This window comes from Loxodonta africana, chromosome 5, assembly GCF_030014295.1.
Source record: "Loxodonta africana isolate mLoxAfr1 chromosome 5, mLoxAfr1.hap2, whole genome shotgun sequence".
Taxonomy (NCBI): domain Eukaryota; kingdom Metazoa; phylum Chordata; class Mammalia; order Proboscidea; family Elephantidae; genus Loxodonta; species Loxodonta africana.
Window position 1 is genome coordinate 2,914,478 of NC_087346.1, and position 17,488 is coordinate 2,931,965.

A 17,488-nucleotide genomic window follows, 5' to 3' on the forward strand; every position below is an offset into this window, starting at 1 on the left:
TTCCCTCACCTCTTGATTTTTGCTTCCTTGTTTAATTTGCTCCTTTTATATCTCAAATGAGATTGACTCAAGACACACCCTGCACTAATACTATCTGGTTAATGTAACAGAGAAAACACATTCTCAAATGGGATTATAACAACCCATCCTCTTGGCTTTTACACATGGCAGCCCCATATTCCAGAACTCAGCTGGTAGAGATCTGACTCTTTGAAACCTAGCAGGCTGTGTCTCCACTCTTTGAAACCAAGCAGGCCGTGGTTTCACACTTGGAGACCTAGGAGGCTGTGTTTCTATCCCTTGAAACTGAGGCTGGCCTGCTTCCCATGCTCCTTCAAACAGTTCTGCTCATCTCCAAGCTACCCTAGGGATGGCTCTTTTCTTTCCTTGGAGAACAACGTATGTAGCTCCTTTAGTCTGTTTCCTGCCTGTAGAATTCCAAGAAACAGACAGTTTTCCTTCCTTCAGTCCTCTCTTTCTCTTTCAGCCTAAGCCGATGGGTTTTCTGCTATAGTAGTTGGTTAGATCTATCAGTCACAGGCTTAATCTCTTTAACAAAAAGATTGTGTAGCTAAATCCTTGGTGAAAATTCTAGAACACGTGTCCTGAGTTTCTACAATTGAATTTTACAGATCTTTAAGTTTTGTATTCATTTTGCAGTTTATTTTTAAGTCCACCTGCTTCCTTGCACATTTTACTGTTAGTGATGAAGAGAAGCCCCATGGCCCCTTTAAGTTCTTATTTAGAAATGTCCTCACCCAAATATCGAAGTTCATTACTTATAAGTTCTACCTTTCACCAAGCATTTGAACATAATTCACATAAGTTTTTTGCCACTGGACCAAAAAGCATCATTCTTCCTCCATTGTTTAATCACAGGTTTATCATTTCCTTCTAAAGACTGACCAGGAGCTCATTTAATGTCCACATTTCTAGCAACATTCTGCTGATGGCCCCATGTACGTTCTCTAAGATGACAGAGTCTTTCTCTATAGCTCTTCTTACTTCCTTCTGAGCCCTCACCAGAATTGCCTTTGACGTCCGTAATTCTACCAACAGTCTCTTCAAGGCAATCTAAACTCTTGCTATCAGGCACATTAAAAGTCTTGCAGCCTCTGTTACCAAATTTCATAACTGCTTCCACATTTTAAGTATTTGTTGGAGTAGCACCTTACTCCTGGTACCACATTCTGTCTTAGTTATCTAGTGCTGCTATAACAGAAATAGCACAAATGGATGGTTTTAACAAATAGAAATTCAATCCTTAACAGATGTGTATTTATCCTATGTAAAAAGAACTCTTAAAACTCAATAGTAAAGAAACAAACCATCCAATCAGAAAATGTGGAAAGGACACAGACATCTCACCAAAGAAGAGATAATAAGCACACACATGAAAGATGTTTCATGTCATTAGCCATTCAAACCCATTGCCGTTGAGCTAATTCTGACTCATAGCAATCCTACAGCCACTATGGAAATGCAAATTAAAACCTCAATGAAGTATTACTACAACCTATTAACACAGCTGATATAAAAAAAACATAGTAACAATTCCAAATACTGGGGAGGATATGGAGAAACTGGACCAGTGAGAGTTTACTGGTGAGAATACAAATGATTACATTTCCACTCCGGAAAATAGTTTGGAAGTTTCTTGTAAGAATAAACAAGTTCTTACCATGTTGTTGTTGTTTTGGTTGCTGTCAAGTCGATTCCAACTCATGGCAACCTCAAGTGTAAGAGTAGAACCACCACACGGGGTTTTCTTGGCTATAACCTTTACGGAAGCAGATCATCAGGCCTTTTATCTATCCCGCGGTACTGCTGGGTGAGTTTGAATCGATAACCCTTAGGTTAGCAGTTGAACACAAACTTTTTGTGCCACCTATGGACCTTGTACTTACCATATGCCCCAGCAATTTCACTCTTGGGCATCTGTCTCAGAGAAATGAAAACCTATGTGCACACAAAAAACATGTACACAAGCGTTCATAGCAGCATTACTTGTAATAGCCGGAACACTGGAAACATCCCTCAGCGGATAAATGGTTGAACAAACTCTGGTACAGCCATACAATGGAATATGACTTAGCAATTTGTTGCATGTATCAAAAGGAACAAACTATTGATACATGCAATAATTTAGGCAGATCCCAAGGTTGCTATGCACAGTGAAAAAGAGCCAATCTCAAAAGCTGACATACTGTATGATTCCATTTATTTAATATTCTTGAAATGACAAAACTATAGAGATGGAGTACAGTGGTTGCCAGGGGACAGGCACCAGGTTGGAAAAGAGTGGGTACAAATATAAAGGGGTAGTATGAGGGAGATCCTCTGTAGTGATAGAATAGTTCTGCATCCTGATGATGGTTGTGGTTATATGAATCTTTAAATGGGATCAAGTTGCATAGAACTGTACAGACACACACACACACAAATGAATGCACATAAATACTAAGGAAAACCGATAAAAAAGAAAACTTTATAATGAAAACTGGAATCCCTGGGTGGTGCAAACAGTTAATGTACTCAGCTGCTAACTGAAAGGCTGGATATTTGAGTTTACCCCGACATGCCTTGGAACAAAGGACTGAGATCTACTTCTGAAAAATCAACCTTTAAAAACCCCATGGAGCACAGTTCTACTTGGACACACATGGGGTTGCCATGAGTCAAAATCGTCTTGATGGCAGCTAGTTACTGGTGTATTAAAAACTAGAGTCCAGCTAACAGTATTGTTCCAATGTCAGTTTCCTGACTTTGATGATGCACCACATTTATGTAAGATGTTACCATTGAGAGAGGCTGGATAAAAGATTTAAGAGACTCTATATTCTACTTTTGCAATTTCCCATGAACCTACAATCATTTCAAAATAAAAAGTTAAAAAAATAAGAGTACCGAATGGCTTGAAATATCATTAGTTATCCATTTCAATAGTAGAATGTACACAAAATTCTCACAGGTGCAAGATTTTAGAATAGTAGTTACTAAGAGAATTTAATGAAATAGAATAATTTTTACTCTGCAGTAAACCACAATACAGGATTACTTTTGAATGTATTATGGCTTAATATAAGACTGACAATAAAATATATTATGATCTCATGCTATATTTACCTTGTTATATAAAGTGGTTCCTCTTGGAATTAAGGGAAAAGGAGTAGGAGTCAGGTTTGACATGGAAGGAAGTTGTTATTGATAGATTCATGGATTAGTGAGACTTTATCTAATCTTCTGGAAAATGCGGAGTATATTAGGGTAATTAGTGCTACCTGCTGCAACAGAAAAACTCATGAAATTTCAGTGAGTTACCATAGTAAAGATTTATTTGTTGCTTACATCAGAGTTCAGTGCAGGTGAGGTGGCATCTTATGGGGTATTTTCTAAGAGCCAGGTCTGAAAGTAGCTTATATAGCATTTTAACAACCTGCTTTTGTACAGACCCCTGTCATGTGGCAACCTAACTGCAAAGGAGGCTGGAAAATGGAAAGGAATATGTGAACATTGCCCAGATAACAAATGAACCAGAGGAGAAATTTTAATATGGGGGAAGATGAAGAGGCAAGTGGTAGCTAGTGAAACTTGCAATGTTATATAGCTAAATTTATCTGAAAATGTAACCAAACCAACACAAGTGTCATCTAACTGATTTCTACTCATTGCGACACTATACGACAGAAGAGAACTGCCCCATAGGGTTTAATCTTCACAGAAGATTTCCCTATCTTTCTCACATTGAACAGCTGGTGGGTTTGAACCACCAACCTCTAGGTAACCAGTCGAGCCCTTAACCTCTGTGCCACAAGGGCTCCACTGAAAATGTAATAGGAGTGTAAAATTTTTTTCTTTTTGAAATGAGGACACATTTTACAATAGAACAGTAATAGTATAGAATTTAAATTTCTAAACAAAGCCTAAGAACTTGTTTGTGAGCTATGGTGAAATGGGTGAAGTAAAATCAATCTGAAGATTTCATTGGTTGGTTGATTAGGGAGGCGAAAGAATTCTAAACATCTAACTGGGTAAGGAGGAGGGGCACCTAGAAAATAGAGCATCTCACTGGTGGAAATAATTGACATAATATGGTTTTCAAGAAGGAAAGTTGCCACTGTAGTTGCTGTTGTTGTTAGGTGCCATTGAGTTGGTTCTGACTCACAGCGACCCTATGTACAACAGAACGAAACAGTGCTCAGTCCTGCATCATCCTTACAATCATTGCTATGTTTGAGCCCATTGTTGCAGCCACAGTGTCAGTCCATCTCACTGATGGTCTTCCTCTCTTTAGCTGACTCTCCAATTTACCAAGTATGATGTCCTTCTCCAGGGACTGGTCCTGCCTGATAACATGTCTAAAGTATGTGAGACAAAGTCTCACCGCTCTTCCTTTTAAGTTGCATTTTGGCTGTACTTCTTCCAAAACAGATTTGTTCCTTCTTCTGGAAGTCCACGGTATATTCAATATTCTTTGCCAACACCATAATTCAAAGGCGTTGATTTTTCTTTGGTCTTCCTTATTCATTGTCCAGCTTCCAGATGCATATGAGGCCATTGAAAATACCATGGCTTGGGTCAGGTGCACCTTAGTCCTTAAAGTGACGTCTTTGCTTTATAACACTTTAAAGAGGTCTTTTGCAGCAGATTCGCCCAATGAAATGCATTGTTTGATTTCTTGACTGCTGCTTCCGTGGGTGTTGATTGTGGATCCAAATAAAATGAAATCCTTGACAACTTCAATTTTTTCTCCATTTTTCATGATGTTGCTTATTGATCCAGTTGTGAAGATTTTTGTTTTCTTTATGTGGAAGTGTAAACCAACTGAAGACTGTAGTCTTTGACTTTTGTCTGTAAGTACCTGAAGTCCTCTTAGCTTTCAGCAAACAAGCTTGTGTTATCTGCATATGGCAGGTTGTGAATGAGTATTCCTCCAATCCTGATGACATGTTCTTCATATAGTCCAGCTTCTCAGATTATTTGCTCAGCATACAGATTGAATAATACTAACACACACCTTTCCTTATTTTAAACCACATAGTATCCCCTTGTTCTGTTTGAACGACTGCCTCTTGGTCTATGTACAGGTTCCACTTGAACACAATTAAGTGTTCTGGAATTCCCATTCTTCACAATGTTATCTATAATTTATTATAATCCACACAGTCAAAAGTCTTTGCATAGTCAATAAAACACAGGTAGACATCTTTCTGGCATTCTCTTCTTTCTGCCAAGATCCATCTGACATCAGCAATATATCCCTTGTTCCATATCCTCTTCTGAAATGGCTTGCATTTCTGGCAGTTCCCTGTTGGTGTACTGCTGAAACAGGTTTTGAATTCTCTTCAGCAAAATTTCACTTATGTGTGATATTAATGATCGTTCAATAATTTCCACATTCTGTTGGATCACCTTTCTTTGGAATGGGCACAAATATGGATCTCTTCCAGTCAACTGACTAGGTAGCTGTCTTCCAAGTTTCTTGGGATAGACAAGTGAATGCTTCCAGTGTTGTATTCATTTGTTGAAATATCTTAATTGGTATTTTGTCATTTCCTGGAGCCTTGTTTTTTGTCAATGCCTTCAGTGCAGTTTGGACTTCTTCCTTCAATAACATAGGCTCCTGATCACACGCTACCTTCTGAAATGGTTGAACATTGGCCAATTCTTTTGGATACACAGTAACACTGGTATTCCTTCTGTCTTTTTTCGATGCTTCCTGTATCATTCAATATTTTGCCCACAGAATTCCTCAGTATTACATCTCGAGGCTTGAATTTTTTCTTTGGTTCTTTCAGCTTGAGAAATGCCAAACGTTTTCTTCCCTTTTGGTTTACTAGCTCCAGGTCTTTGCACATTTCATCATGATACTTTGTCTTCTTGAGACCACCATATGAAATCTTCTGTTCAGCTCTTTTATTTCACCATTTCTTCCTTTGACTTTCGCCCCTCTATGTTCCAAGCAAGCTCCAGAGTCTCTTCTGACATCAGTTTTGGTCTTTTCTTTCTTTTTAATGTTTTTTTGCTTTCTTCATGTATGATGTCCTTGATGTCATCCCACAACTCGTCTGGTCTTTGGTCATTGGTTGCCATCAGCAGAAATAAAGAGTACAGTAGAATGTCTAAGTTAAGACGAAAAAGGGTGTAAATACCAACCTGATTAACCAGCCAAAATAGTAAAATACAAAAGAAGAAACAACTAAGTACAATAAATACTAAACACTATGGAAAAAAAAAAAAGAAAGAAAGAAACCCAGCAACTTAAGTGTGAATAGGCTGAATTCTTCTTTTAAAAGCCCTTGATAGTTCTACTAGGCTAAAGAACATAATTCAAGCACTTAAAGCAGAATGATTAAAAAAAAAAAATCTTGAAAATTTAAGTTAGATGAAGAGAATGGCAAACAACAAGCAATAGTGGCAGTATCAGCATTAGGTCATAATAAATAAAATTAAAAGTTAACAATGCTAAAGAAGATTAAAAAACATTAACAGGATACAGAAGTCTATTATTCAATTATTAAAGGCAAAATTTAGGAGAAAATTAGAAACCTGTGTGTACTAAATATGATAACATCTAAATAAACAAAATAAAAACTATTTAGAAGGAAAACCTGATGTATATGCAATTTTAATGGAAAATTTCCATACATATTGTCTACATGGGCTGACTCTACTAGCCCAAAAGTAAGCCAGAACATGTAAAATTTGAATACAACCAATAAGCTTTATTTTTCTTTTTTTATATTTCATACACTTTAAATCCATATGTAGAATATGTTCATTTTTATTTTCATGGAACATTTATAAAAATAGTTTTTTTACTTGACCAAAAAGAAGACTTGAACTATTTCAAAAGCAAAAAATTTCTTTAGAAATTTGGAGACTCAAAATTCTAACTCTCATTCAAAATAATCTAATCTAATCAAAACAATAATCATAGCGACCCTCGATGGCACTGGGTATCACTGGGTAATCAAAACAATAAGATGACCAAATTTACAGAATATTAAGAAATATTGCCATGATTAACTCTTTGATCAACAAAGAAATTGAAACTGATATCATAAACTGTCTCGAAATTAAAAAAAAACCCACTTTTTATAAAAAACCTGTAGTTGCAATTAAGGCTTTATTTAGAGGAAAACACAAAACACAGTATGTCATCGTTATTAAATTTTTAACAATGATGGTATAACACTGTATACCATCATTATTAAAAATAAAAAAAACCCAAACCCGCTGCTGTGGAGTCTATTCCAACTCTCAGCGACCCTATAGGACAGGGTAGAGCTGGCTCACAGGGTTTCCAAGGAACGCCTGGTGTATTAGAACTGCCGAATTTTTGGATAGCAGCAGTATTTTAGCAGTAGTTCTTAAGCACTATGCTACCAGGGTTTCCATCATTATTAAAGATGACTAAAAATAAAAGAACTTGATACATCTTTTAAATCAGGGAAAAGAGCAATGAAATTAATCAAAAGACATGGGGAAAAACCTAATAAGATAGAAGCTAAAATTGATGAAGAAGGAAAGGCAACAACAACAAAAACTAGAAGGTGAAATATGTCTGAGGGTTCACCCTTTGGAAAGACTAACAAAGTAGATAAAATCCTCCACAGGCCAGAGGAAGAGTAAAGGAGAACACGTGAATTGAATATAGCACAGATAAAGAAGGACTTTAAAAGTTATAAATTAATATTAGGTGATACTTTTTTTTTTTTAATAATTTTTATTGTGCTTTAAGTGAAAGTTTACAAATCAAGTCAGTCTCTCACACAAAAACCCATATACACCTTGTTACACACTCCCAATTACTCTCCCCCTAATGAGACAGCCCGCTCTCTCCCTCCACTCTCTCTTTTTGTGTCCTTTTCTCCAGCTTCTAACCCCCTCCACTCTCTCATCTCCCCTCCAGGCAGGAGATGCCAACCTAGCCTCAAGTGTCCACCTGATCCAAGAGGCTCACTCCTCACTAGCATCCCACTCCAACCCATTGTCCAGTCCAATCCATGTCTGAAGAGCTGGCTTTGGGAATGGTTCCTGTCCTGCGCCAACAGAAGGTCTGGGGGCTATGACCACCGGGGTCCTTCCAGTCTCAGTCAGACCACTAAGTCTGGTCTTATGAGAATTTGGGGTCTGCATCCCACTGCTCTTCTGGTCCCTCAGGAGTTCTCTGTTGTGTTCCCTGTCAGGGCAGTCATCGGTTGTAGCCAGGCAACGTCTAGTTCTTCTGGTGTCAGTATGAGGCAGTCTCTGGTTCATGTGGCCCTTTCTGTCTCTTGAGCTCGTAATCGCCTCGTGTCCTTGGTGTTCTTCATTCTCCTTTGATCCAGGTGGGCTGGGACAAATTGGTGCATCTTAGATGGCTGCTTGCTAGCATTTAAGACCCCAGGCGCCACTCTTCAAAGTGGGACGCAGAATGTTTTCTTAATACATTTTATTGTGCCAATTGACTTCGATGTTCCCTGAAACCATGGTCCCCAGACCCCTGCCCCTGCTACGCTGGCCTTCAAAGCATTCAGTTTATTCAGGAAACTTCTTTGCTTTTGGTTTAGTCTAATTGTGCGGACCTCCACTGTATTGTGTGCTGTCTTTCCCTTCACCTAAAGCAGTGCTTATCTACTAACTAATTAGTGAATACCCCTCTCTCACCCTCTCTCCCTCCCCCCTCTCGTAACCACAAAAGAATATTTTCTTCTCACTTTAAACTATTTCTCAAGTTCTTATAATAGTGGTCTTATACAATATTTGTCCTTTTGCAACTGACTAATTTCACTCAGCCTAATGCCTTCCAGTTTCCTCCATGTTATGAAATGTTTCACAGATTCCTCACTGTTCTTTATCAATGTGTTAGTATTCCATTGTGTGAATATACCATAATTTATTTATCCATTCATCCGTTGATGGGCATCTTGGTTGCTTCCGTGTTTTTGCTATTGTAAACAGTGCTGCAATAAACATGGGTGTGCTTATATCTGTTCGTGTAAAGGCTCTTATTTCTCTAGGATATATTCCAAGGAGTGGGATTGCTGGATCCTATGGTAGCTCTATTTCTAGCTTTGCCAAATTGATTTCCAAAGTGGTTGTACCATTTCACATTCCCACCAGCAGTGTAGAAGTGCTCCAGTCTCTCCACAGCCTCTCCAACACTTATTATTACGTGTTTTCTGGATTAATGCCAGCCTTGTTGGAGTGAGATGAAATCTCATTGTAGTTTCGATCTGCATTTCTCTAATGGCTAATGATCATGAACATTTCCTCATGTATCTGTTAGCTACCTGAATGTCTTCTTCAGTGAAGTGTCTATTCATATCTTTTGCCCATTTTCTAACTGGGTTATTTGGTTTTTTGCAGTTGAGTTTTTGCAGTATCATGTAGATTTTAGAGATCAAGCGCTGAGCAGAAATGTCATAGCTAAAAACTTTTTCCCAGTCTGTAGGTAGTCTTTTTACTCTTTTGGTGAAGTCTTTGGATGAGCACAGGTGTTTGATTTTTAGGAACTCCCAGTTATCTAGTTTTTCTTCTACGTTCTTTATAATGTTTTGTGTACTGTTTATGCCATGTATTAGGGCTCCTAACATTGTCCCTATTTTTTCTTCCATGATCTTTATTGTTTTAGATTTAATATTTAGGTCTTTGATCCATTTTGAGTTCGTTTTTGTGCATGGAGTGAGATTGGGTCTTGTTTCATTTTTTTGCAGATGGATATCCAGTTATGCCAGCACCATTTGTTAAAAAGACTGTCTTTTCCCCACTGAACTGTTTTGGGGCCTTTGTCAAATATCAACTGCTCATATGTGGATGGATTTCTGTCTGGATTCTCCATTCTGTTCCATTGGTCCATGTATCTGTTGTTGTACCAGTACCAGGCTGTTTTGACTACTGTGGCGGCATAATAGGTTCTGAAATGAGTTAAAGTAAGGCCTCCCACTTTGTTCTTCTTTTTCAGTAATGCCTCCTTTATCTGGGACCTCTTTCCCTTCCATGTGAAGTTGGTGATTTGTTTCTGCATCTCATTAAAGAATGTCATTGGGATTTGGATCGGAATTCCATTAAATGTACAGATTGCTTTTGGTAGAATAGACATTTTTATAATGTTGAGTCTTCCTATCCACGAGCAAGGTATGTTCTTCCACTTAAGTAAGTCTCTTGTTTTCTTGCAGAAGTGTACTGTAGTTTTCTTTGTATAAGGCTTTTACATCTCTGGTAAGATTTATTCCTAAGTATTTTATCTTCTTGGGGGCTACTGTAAATGGCATTGATGTGGTGATTTCCTCTTCAATGTTCTTTTTGTTGGTGAAGAGGAACCCAACTGATTTTTGTATGTTTATCTTGTATCCTGATACTCTGCTGAACTCTTCTATTAGTTTCAGTAGTTTTCTGGAGGATTCCTTAGGGTTTTCTGTGTATAAGATCATGTCATCTGCAAATAGAGATACTTTTACTTCTTCCTTAACAATCTGTATGCCTTTTATTTTTTTATCTAGCCTAATTGCTCTGGCTAGGACTTCCAGCACAATATTGAATAAGAGTGGTGATAAAGGGCATCCTTGTCTGGTTCCCGATCTCAGTGGGAATGTTTTCAGGCTCTCTCCATTTAGGGTGATGTTGGCTGTTGGCTTTGTATAAATGCCCTTTATTATGTTGAGAAATTTTCCTTCTATTCCTATTTTGCTGAGAGTTTTTATCATGAATGAGTGTTGAACTTTGTCAAATGCCTTTTCAGCATCAATGGATTAAATCATGTGATTCTTGTCTTTTGTTTTATTTTTGTGGTGGATTACATTAACTGTTTTTCTAATGTTGAACCATCCCTGCATACCTGGTATGAATCCTACTTGGTCATGATGAATTATTTTTTTGATATGTTATTGAATACCATTGGCTAGAATTTTGTTGAGGATTTTTGCATCTACATTCATGAGGGATATAGGTCTATAATTTTCTTTTCTTGTGGTATCTTTACCTGGTATTGATATCAGAGATATGGTGGCTTCACAGAATGAGTTTGGTAGTATTCCATCCTTTTCTATGCTCTGAAATACCTTTAGTAGTAGTGGTGTTAACTCTTCTCTAAAAGCTTGCTAGAACTCTGCAGTGAAGCCGACAGGACCAGGGCTTTTTTTGTTGGGAGTGTTTTGATTATGGGTCTATTTAGTTGTTCTACCTCTGTGTTAGTTTAGGTAGGTAGTGTGTTTCTAGGAATTCATCCATTTCTTCTAGGATTTCAAATTTGTTTGAGTACAGTTTTTCATACTAATCTGATATAATTCTTTTAATTTCAGTTGGGCCTGTTGTAATATCGCCCATCTCATTTCTTATTCGGGTTATTTGTTTCCTCTCCTGTTTTTCTTTTGTCAGTTTGGCCAGTGGTTTATCAATTTTGTTGATTTTTCAAAAGACCAGCTTTTGGTCTTGTTAATTCTTTCTATTGTTTTTCTGTTTTCTATTTCATTTAGCTTAGTTCTAACTTTTATTGTTTTCTTCTGGTGACTGTGGGTGTCTTTTGTTGCTCTCTTTCTATTTGTTCAAGCTGTAGGGATAATTCTTTGATTTTGGCCCTTTCTTCTTTTTGGATGTGTGCATTTATTGATATAAATTGGCCTCTGAGCACTGCTTTTGCTGTGTCCCAAAGGTTCTGTAAGGAAGTGTTTTCATCTCATTGGATTCTCTGAATTTCTTTATTCCATCCTTAATGTCTTCTATAATCCAGTGTTTTTTGAGCAGGGTATTGTTCAGTTTCCAAGTGTTTGATTTCTTTTCCCTGCTTTTCCTGTTGTTGATTTCCACTTTTATGGCCTATGGTCAGAGAAGATGCTTTGTAATATTTCCATGTTTTGGATTCTGCTAAGGCTTGCTTTATGACCTAATATGTGGTCTATTCTAGAGAATGTTCCATGTGCACTAGAAAAGAAAGTATAGTTGGTTGCTGTTGGGTGGAGTGTTCTGTATATGTCTATGAGGTCAAGTTGGTTGATTGTAGCATTTAGATCTTCCGTGTCTTTATTGACCTTCTTTCTGGATGTCCTGTCCTTCACCGAAAGTGGTGTGTTGAAGTCTCCTACTATTATTGTGGAGTTGTCTATCTCACTTTCCAATGCTGATAGAGTTCGTTTTATGTATCTAGTAGCCCTGTCATTGGGCGCATAAATATTTAATATGGTTATATCTTCTTGGTGTATTGTCCCTTTAATCATTCTATAGTGTCCTTTCTTGTCCTTTCTGATGGATTTAACTTTAAAGTCTGTTTTGTCAGAAATTAATATTGCCACTCCTGCTCTTTTTCGATTGTTGTTTGCTTGATATATTTTTTCCATCCTTTGAGTTTTAGTTTGTTTGTGTCTCTAAGTCTAAGGTGTGTCTCTTGTAGGCAGCATATAGACGGATCTTTTTTTTTTTTTAATCCATTCTGCCACTGTCTGTCTATTGCTGCATTTAGTCCATTTACCTTAGCACAATTATGGATAAGTATGAGTTTAGTGCTTTCATTTTGATGTCTTTTTTTGTGTGTTGTTGACAGTTTCCTTTTACCACTTATCTTTTTGTGCTGATTAGATTTTCTTTATATATTGTCCTTTCCTCATATTTGTTGTTGTTGATTTTGTTTCTGCTGAGTCTGTATTTTTCCCCTGTATTTTATTTTGATGAGTAGGATGGTTTGTCTCCTTTGTGGTTACCTTATTATTTACCCCTATTTTTCTAAATTTAAAACTAACTTTTATTTCATTGTATCACCGTATCTTCCTCTCCATATGGAAGGTGTTTGATTACATTTCTTAGTCCCTCTGCATTATTTTAATGTTGGCTTGTCTTATAGAATAACATCGCTGTTACCCTGTGTTGGGCCTTTTTTTTTTTAATCTTGCTTTTTTTTTTTTGGATTTCCCTGTCTGGGTTGACTTCTGGTTGCTCTGCCCAGTGTCCTAGTCTTGGGTTGATACCTGATATTACTGATTTTCTAACCACAGAAATTCCTTTAGTATTTCTTGTAGTTTTGGTTTGGTTTTTACAAATTCCCTCAACTTGTGTTTATCTGGAAATATCTTAATTTCACCTACATATTTAAGAGACAGTTTTGATGGCTATATGATTCTTGGCAGGCAATGTTTTTCCTTCAATTTTTTAAATATGTCATCCCATTGCCTTCTTGCCTGCATGGTTTCTGCCGAGTAGTCTGAGCTTATTCTTATTGGCTCTCCTTTGTAGGTGACTTTTCGTTTATTCCTCACCATTCTTATAATTCTCTCTTTATCTTTGGTTTTAGCAGGCTTGTTTATAATATGTCTTGGTGACTTTCTTTTAAGACCTACCTTATGTGGAGTTCGATGAGCATGTTGGATAGATATCTTCCCATCTTTCACAATATCAGGGAAGTTTTCTGCCACCAAATCCTCAACAATTTTCTCTGTATTTTCTGTTATCCCTCCCTGTTCTGGTAACCCAATCACTTGTAGGTTATTTCTCTTGATAGAGTCCCACATGATTCTTAAGATTTCTTCATTTTTTAAATTTTTTTTCCTGATTTTTCTTCAAATATATTAGTGCCAAGTGATTTATCTTCAAGTTCAGAAATTCTAGCTTCTACTTGCTCGGTTCTTTCTAATCCTCTGACTTTCTATTGAGTTATCTAATTCTGTAATTTTATTGTTAATCTTCTGAATTTCTGATTGCTCTCTATGGACTTTTCCAGCTTACTAAACTTTTCATTATGTTCCTGAATAATCTTCCTAATTTCTTCAGTTGCTTTATCTGTGTGTTCCTTGGCTTGTTGTGTGTATTGCCTCATTTCCTTCCTGATGTCTTGAAGGGTTCTGTATATTAAACTTTTGTATTCTGCATCTAGTAATTCCAGGAATGCACTTTCATCTCGAAGATCCCTGGATTCTTTGTTTTGAGAGACTGTTGAGGTGATCATGGTCTGTTTCTTTATGTGACTTGATATTGACTGTTGTCTCCGAGCCATCTATTAGTTATTGTATTAGTTTACGCTTGCTTACTGTGTCATAGGTGCTTGGTTTGTTTTGTTTTGGTGTACCCCTACAGGTTGCTTGAGTGAGCTAGCTTGATTATTTTCACATTTGGAGCTCTGGTGTCCTGTCCCTAGCTGGCTAGAGCTGTTAGCAGTTGTATCAGTCTAGGACTCCATTCAATTTTTTTGTATGAATTTAGCTCAGGTGTCCAGGTAGCTGATATCAAGTGTGTGGTACAGGCTCTGTCCTACAGTTTTAGGGGGCAGGGGTGATTGGCGAATATACTGGTATCTTATTGCAGTGGGGGTCACACTCTGAACAAGGCGGGGGGCTGAGAATCGACCCCTATGTGACGCTGAGGAATACGTGTCTCTGTTCCCTAGAGCGTGCTTGTGGTCAGGCTCTGCAGAGGGACCATGGGCACCCAAAGTTTTTGTTGTAAGGACTAAGAGGTACCTGTTATCTTTGGACCCCTGTCGCGGGTGGCTGGGTGACCTGAGGTGAGCTACCAGTCCTTAAGTCCCTGATGTGGGTAGGTGGGGACCTTGTTTAATAGGCAAAGTAATGTCAAACACCAAACACCCACCTCTCCATCACACAGCTGGAATGGTTGGACTTTGGCAACAAAAGCCTATTCTCCAGAAATAGGCCCACAGAGGTCCATGCAGAAGGGAAAGGTGCTCAAGGTCCACGGACGGTTTATGCCTGGACAGGAGCCTGTTCTGTGCTGAGCCCCCCCAGTTAATGGAGCTAACAAATTATCTTTTCCCCCCAGTTGCAAATTTTTTCCTTCCCTAAGGCCAGAAAGACGGCTCTAGGTGCTCCCAAGCGTTTATCGCAGGCCCAGGGATTCAGCTGCTGAAGCAAGCTCGGTGGTGGGGTGGTGCCGTAAGATATATGCAAGTACTTAGCTTTTGCTGAGAGCGCCGTTCTCCTCAGTTTGCGGAGGTGTGAGTAGGCTCTGTAGCTGGCTACTTGTCCCTGAGGAAACTGCGGCCGAATGCTAGTACCAGCCCACTTCTGCCGTCGCCACTGCTCTGGGAATGGTGCCTGAGGGCTCCCCACGATTCAGGTCCAGTAACTCCTCTCCACTTCTGAAAGGCCTCTTCCTCCCCCTGCCCCTCAGTTCCTTGTCTAAGCTTGCCTTTGATGCTCAGGGCTCCCAGCTTGTCAGAAATGTACTCATTTCACTTGTTTTTTTGGGTCTTTGTTGTAAAGAGGGCTTGACGGAAGCGTCTGTCTATTCCGTCATCTTGGCTCCGCCTCCTAGGTGATACTTTTTGGCAATAAATTTAAAAATTGAGAGGAAATGGGTGTTTTTGATCAAAAGGTACATTACCCCAAAGAAGAGAAAGTTTGCATAGACACCTTGCTGTACAAGAGATTGGAAAGGTGATTAAACATGTACCCTTAAAATAGACATCTAGGTCCAGATGCCTTCACAGCTGAGTTCTATCCAACTTTTAAAGAGCAGATGATTCTAATGTTAAACTCTTCCAGACCTCAGAAATAGACTGAAAGTTCCCCCAATTAATTTTATGTCAATAGCTTAACCTCGATAGTGAAACCTAATCAAGAAAATGCAAATACTGTTTCACCTCCAACTAAAGACTATGATCACTTAGGAATGTAGATACATAAATTCTAAAAACATAAGAAATTAACTTCAATAGTGTGTCAAAATAATATAAACCCAAGTAGGATTTGTTCCAAAATGAAGATATAGTTGAATAAGTAAATCTATCAACATAATCGCAGCACAGAATGTAAATTCTACTGGATGTTAAGCTGCATGAGGGAAAAAAATTTGCACGTTTTCTTCACAGCTGCATCCACAGGACCTAAAACAGCTCTACCAAATAGTGTGTGCTCAGTAAGTATTGGTAAATAAATGGTTGATGTTAATTAAGTCATAGGAGAAGGACCATATGATTATATTGAGTGGGGTGTGATAAATACTTATCAGCTGTAAAAACAAACACAAAAACAAAAAACCTGATTTATTGTGCTTGCTGATTTCCATAATGTAAGTACTTCTACGATGGTCGGTTTCAAACAATTCAGCCAACTGGGCAACAAGACATCAGTGAACGGAGTTGGGAAGATATTTGCACTGTTGGCTCTCAGTGGGGTGAGCTGGCTTTGGCATACCACTGACACATGGATAGATGCTCAAAGGGCATTTGGCAAGTCAGCAGCAATTCTTAAACAAGTAATAGAGGGATATCATTTAAATACAACAAATTATATTTGCTAGAACCCCCAAAGAAGCACCATTTTAAATATGGAACAACTAAAGCCACTTCAATTAAAATCAAGAACTAAATAGGAGTTGCTACCATCATCACTATTATTCAACAGTGTTTTTGAGGGACTTGCAAATGTTAAAAAATTAGTGTAAATTGGAAATAAAAGATATCCCTTTGGGCTAATCATGTTACACTCTATCTAGAGGAATCAAACCTTCATATTAAAACAAAGAAATAAAAACAAAATAATAGGTAAATAAGTAGTAACAACAAAAACAAAAGGAAACAAAGCAAAACCTGAACAAAAACTATGATCAATAAGAAAATTTGGTATAATGATTGGATACAAAATGAAAAATCAATACTTTTTAAATATTAGCATTAGACAACTAGAAATGGCAAAATTAGTCCATTTGTAAAGATATTATTTTCTACATTCCCTAAACCAGGACACAGTCTCCATTTTATATTATATAAAGTGTAATATTTGCCTTCAGCCATGTTTTCCAAGATTTTTTAAACTTTATAAAATGTTCTTTTCAAATCCGTGTCAAGCAAAACCAAGCCAAATGCCTAAACAGATTAAAGTCATGAAAACAGAGCAGTGTAAGATACACCCAGGTGCCGAAATGGATTCTCAGAGCCATATACTCATTTCTCTGCACAACTGATTCAAGACATATTGATAAAGTCTTATCCATCAACATTTCCAAATCTTTTCTTCCATGAAGATACACTTGATGACATTCACATTTGAGAGTACTGAGATTATTTGTTTAGGGTTCATGGTATGTGCCCATGAGCTGTAAAATCACCCCTTTATCCCCCCATGGATCGTCGCCCAACGGTGCACTAGAACACCAGCTTTGAGAACCACTGTGATATATTTCAGTATGTAAAAGCTCTATGCCTTAGCCTGTCCCATGTAAGTAAACTTTTCAAATTGCTAAAGCTTGTTCCTTTAAATGTTCAAACTTAACCATACTCCCACACATGATTCAGAACACAGCCACATGCAGAAAAAAGTGCTTTAGAATACTTCCCCTGAATTCCACAACCCCACAACCTTCTAAGGTTTTCGATTCCATGAATAAAGGCTTTTTTTTTTTTTTTTTTTACTGCTTGTTGCATAAAATGTAAGGAATTTAAGACTTTTTATACGTTAATCAAAGTCAATATAGTATGGAGTCACCAGGAAGCCTGGAATCACTGGAAATGTGTGACTTGTTCATTGAAGGGATCATGGATCATGACCGTCAGAACAAATGT